Below are 6,009 nucleotides of genomic sequence, written 5' to 3'. Positions count from 1 at the left end.
ACATGTAATATAACGAAATCAAAATATTTGTTTAATTGTTTTTACCAGCATCAATTTCCTGTTACATTTTTGTTATTACATCATTATAAAATATGGTTACAACTGAAAAATGATAGAAAAATGATAATGATGCAATTACAAAGTACCTAAAGGCAAGATATGATTATCCATCTCATTTTAATGTAGTAGGATTTTATTGTTGGTGGAAAAAATTAAACAACTATTTAAATTCGTAATATTATGTATCAAATTCAAAGTTTGTGGAATCTTTTTTAAAGTTTCATAATATTATGCGTCTAAAATACCAAAATATGATAGTAACGTTTTAGACTTTCTATATACAATATGGAGTAGGATCTTGTTAAGTTGTTAAATATTTTAAATTAATAACTGATAACTATGCCAACACGCGATGTTATAGTTGTCAACACGAAGAGTTTTGCATGTCAATTAAATTTTGTTGGCATACAAATGCCTTCGTGTGGACATGTAAATATAGATGTCGACACAAGACATGCATATATCAACTGTTGTTTGTTGACACAAGAATATCTTTTTGTTGAGATCTATAACATGTGTATTGACACAGTAATCAGTTATCAAGTAGTAGCAAATAATTATCAATTGATTATATCACATATGGAGTATATAATATTTATATACAATTTGCATCCATGGAGGTGTGATGAATTGCTAACTACAACTAATTAGAGACCATAAAATCTTTAGATATCTAATGGTCTATAATTTGTCATGTATAATTTCGCTTTATTACTATTTAAATTTAAAAAGATAATAAGAACTATCAAACTTAGGGTTTTGGGTCAAACTGTCAATATAGTATAATAAGCATATCAATACGATGCCTTGAGTATGTCAACACAATTCTGTATTGACATTTTATACGTATTATGTTGCATATTATGATAGATGTTTTGATATTAAACTACTTTTTGAAAAATACAAAAGTTCAAGAATTTTTTACAAATTTTGACACCGGAACATATGCAAGTGAGATTTGGTTATAATTCTTGCACCCACCCACCTTGCTTTTATTTTCACACACAAAATAAAATATTCCATAAGTTTCACGTTGTGGATGTACCACTATTTTAATGCCCTTTCTCGACACCAAAAATATTCGTACATGAACCTTAGCCACCAACAATATTTGGAACTATTCGCATGACCTCTGGTTGAGTACGTTGTGGAAGAAGCCGTTGAGAATTTTATGGAACTCAAAAGTTGCATATAGAAGAAACAAGTAGAAAGAAGAAAAATTTATATAAAGAGAGAAGATTTAAGAATACAAAAGAGCATTGTTAAGGGGGTTGACACCTGTTGTAGCATGAGAAATTGAACTATGAGAGCATTGTTCGCTGCTTTTTAAATAATGTGTTTCGTGTTAATGATGTATCTGCCCATATTCCATACCACGACGAGGCTGCTGCCTAAAACAGAGTAACATAAATAAAAGTTGTCAGCGTCTAAATTCATTACCATGTGAAGGGATTTTGTGTGTTATAATTTTGAGAGTTGTTAGTGGTTAATGAGGTGTAAGGCGTTTTGCATGCTCAATGATATGAGCAAATGGAAATCCTGATAATACATACAATAGATTGCATTAATCGCATATCAAATGTAAGTTAAAACGAAGTTCTTATATAAAATAGGAGAATAATATAATTATAATCTCATTATTCACATATAGGATGGAGAATAATATAATCCTAATCACATGCCAAAACCTAGTCAATCAATTAGCAAATGTTTTTCCACCATTTTATACAAAATAACATCCTCCTATCATTAGCCTTATATTATATAGATTTGTCAACTTTTTTTTAGGGATTTATCTAGCATCTGAGAAGGTCCTTATGCCTACAAATAAAGGAAAGTAAGAATAGGAGATTTATCTCCGGTACAAATTTATCCATTGATGCATTATCTAGATTTTTCTACATATGTAGTAGCTGACTGAAATGGTATTGTTTTTTTTACAGAGCTAAAACCACAGCTTGAAACATAATAGGAAACATTACAAATGCGAAGGAAACATAACTAAAATATATGGAAAACATACTAAAATTTATGACTCAAAACATAAGTAAAATTTCACTAAAATATTTCATTAAATTGAAAGTTTCTGGAAACATATCTAAAATTTATAGGGGGGAAATTGCAAACACACTAGATCTATTATTCATTTTCATCGTCTGTTTCTTCACTTCCTTCATCGACTGTTACAATGCCGGTATAGGAATGCACTACATGCTCAAGAAAATCAACCCGATTAGGACCCTATATGTGTAACTGAGGCCTTGACATCAAACTCTGACGAATGTCTTCCAGGCGATATTCATTATACTAATGTTATCCTCCAGATCTAGACTCTACTTATTCAACGTCACAATTAAAAAGAAAGCACAATATGCTCGCTCTTGATTGCGATTGAGAAGATGCAACTTCTACCCTTATCGAAATTCCAAATCGCCATTTGGGAGGGGATAGAAGAGCAAGTTGGGGAGAAGATCTGACCAGAATGGTATTGTTGAGGTAGAAGGACGTCAAATTGCAAACAATACAAAAATCAATAGGATCCGACTCAAATCTCCGGGTCATTCTGACCCAACACCGAATTCAGGTCATTATGGCCGTACAACAAACAATAAAAAAAAATCAATAGAGTCCGACCCAAATCTCCGGGTCATTTTGACCCAACACCGAATTTGAGTCATTATGGTCAGAAAACGAATATGGGTCGTTGTGGAAATGGTCTTGGGACATTCTGCAAAAGCCCATTGCGATAATCCGACTTAAAACAATATCAACAACCAATGAAGTTCTATATTAAACTATATGTATAGATAATTACAAGAAATTCATGAACGGGATTCCAAACTTATTAGTGCAGCAACAAAGATTTTTTACACTGATTCTACAATTGATTTAATCCAGTGTTCAAAGTCTTTCAGTATAACAAGATCAAACAACTGTATTTCATATTTTATAAACATTAATTTAAAAATTAACTAAAGTTATTTTGTTATTTTTGTGTTTGGTTCATGTTCAGTTTTCTATCTTGATAATTAACTCTTGATACAAGAATATTGACTATAAATCTTTAAAGAAGGCGACTAACTCATGATAGTTTTCATCTTTATCCAAACCTAAATTTTAAGGTTATTGTGTACATAAATAGTTCTTAACTCTTTACCGTTTGTATCCATTGTCAATGAGTAATCGAAAGTTAGATACCCGTGTGACAGTGCGAGAGCCAACAATATAAACTTAATTATAATTCATTAATATGTTTACCATTTTTTTGTAATCCTTCATTCTAACCTATTACAATGAATGAGTGAAGATCTTTTCAACCTACCATCTAAACAATTCAATATTATTAACATATGTCGTATAACTAATCAATAATCGGTTTGTAGAAGTAATATCATAACAACATGATAATAATTGTGAGAAAGATAAAAAGAACTCATTAAAACTTTAGAGAAAAGAATTGCCTTATTCATCTCATGGATGAATAGAATCAACATTTTCAAAGTTATGTCAACAAATATAAACTCTTAGATTAAATCTGATTGTAAAGTGTCCATACTTTGTTATTCACTCCAATTCTAACTTATATTTAGTTATGTGCTCCAAAAATTCATTAATATTTATAAAATCTAAAGGGTAATTGGTTGGAAAATGCATAAATTATTGGTGAAATTTGGTATTTTCCACAGCATTTAAAGTTGGTCTAATAAATTAACTTTAACAATTGTGTGAATTTCCAATAGCGATTATTACTTGGAAATTAGAGGCTAAATAATATGGATTGTTACTGGAAATTAATAAGCTCACATGAGATTTGTTAATACACATCTATTTTAGAATTGACACATATGCTGCCACACGAGATTAATTAATTCACGTCAATATCAGTCATGACCGAAAATAATCATTGTGGGAAATTTGAACGGTTGTGAAAGTTCGTGATTTATCCGACCAACTTTAAAGGCTGTGGAAAATACCAAATTTTGGTAATAGTTCATGATTTATCCGACCAATTACCCAAATCCAATATCTTTAATGTGTCTATTTATAACTACAGATCAATAGTATCAGTTATTAATAATAGACAGATCAAAAGCCAAAATAAAGTAGGGAAGATAAAATAGGAAAAATAAAATTAATATGGTCCGACCCAAATCTCCGAGTCATTCTGGCCCAACACCGAATTCGGATCATTATGGGGCTAACAACGAACGTGGGTCATTATGGACCTGGTCCTGGTCATATTATGCAAAAGCCTCAGTGCATTCTCAATGTGCGAGATCATGGACACACAAAAACTTGCTATGCACATGTTGTTACTGCAATAATGTATGGCAACGAAGTTGCTCGTACAAGACGATCATCCATTGGTTCTCCACAGAAGTTTATGGATTTTATACACCATTACAGCCATCATAAAAGTCTTGAGTTGGGTCAATACGTAGTCCCGGATGTTGGGTTCCCATGTAATTATCCGATAGCATTTTCATGTCATTGAGAATGGTCTATCTCCGGTAGAGATTTATCCATTGGTGGGTTCTAAATATTTAGTTGATAACTGGAATGGTATTGTTGAGGTCGAAGGACGCCAAATTGCAAACAATAAAAAAAATTCATATAGGTGGCTATAGACCTCTATTATCGGATGAGTAAATTGAACAGGTGCTACATAACCAACCTATAAACGGTGCACTTTGTGTTCGATGCGAGTTTGCATAATGGCATAGTTAGGATATTTGGAAAGCTCGATCTGAGTATCCTGATCTATATTATGGTCTAACCGTTGTTGGTTATGGCCATGAAGATAATGACATATTATTTATATATATATAGGGGTGTGTTAAGGTCCTTCGCAGCTTTTCAGTCCAAGTTTCTTTTTAATCACAGCCCTTGGATCCTTGAATTGGATGGTTGTGATGATCTGCATTATTACACTATAGTGGTGCATTATTAGTCGGTGTGCATTATTCAAATCTGCATTATTACACTATAATGGTGCATTATTAGTCGTTGTGCATTATTCAACTAAAAATCTGCATTATTAAATGACACGTGGCATCAATCTAACCGTCGGATGATAAAATCGTGGGGTTGAGATTAAAAAGAACAATATAACAAAAGATACAAAAGGGAAATGAATACATCCCTATATATATATGTCAAAATTTGTATGGCGTCGAATGAGAGTGCAAAGATATTACAATATTTTAAGGGGTTTAATGGAATACAAGTATGTTCCTGTGAACACTTGGAGTCCAGTAAACGCTTAGAGTGCGAGTTCAAGTAAAAAATAAAAAGAGTAGCCAATTGACCATGTCATTGTTGTGAATCACTTGCTCGCACATACATACTATTAGACATGTTGAATTGATATGGAATGTTCGAACAATTATAGGTTACTTTAACTTTTGTTATGATAACTTAAGACGAAATGGACTATCTATTTTAGATATAACATGCTCTTTTCTGACTAAAAAGTTTTAACCCAAAGCCGAAATTATCACTGTTTTCTTTCTGTTTGATTTGTTCAGACGCACTTTCACTGTAGAGTGCGTGCGATTATGCACCAAATCATAATACAATCACATGAATATTTAGAGCGTTCAAATTTATGTATGGCTAAGATCGAGGCGCCAACCATCATCAAGTTGAACGGAGCAGGGGGACCTCCAACTGGAGTCCGAGTCGACTATGCCCCACATGAGAATTGAGTTTCATTAGGCAATGAAACATTACAGTGGCTTTGGAAACGATGGAGGATATCATAAAAAACCCTGCACAGACCCAGTCCAATTCAGGAACAAATATGACCAATATTTATTTTCTAATCTTATCATACTTGTAATTATATTTATTCAAAATTATTATATTAGTTTTTTTATATAATTTCTAGTTATATTTAAATTTTCTAAAAAATAATTGCGATAAAATAAATTTGAATGTTAATTTATT

The sequence above is a fragment of the Salvia splendens genome, chromosome 9, assembly GCF_004379255.2.
Source record: "Salvia splendens isolate huo1 chromosome 9, SspV2, whole genome shotgun sequence".
Lineage (NCBI taxonomy): Eukaryota > Viridiplantae > Streptophyta > Magnoliopsida > Lamiales > Lamiaceae > Salvia > Salvia splendens.
The sequence above is the reverse complement of the archived record's forward strand: the minus strand, read 5'-3'. Positions refer to the sequence as shown.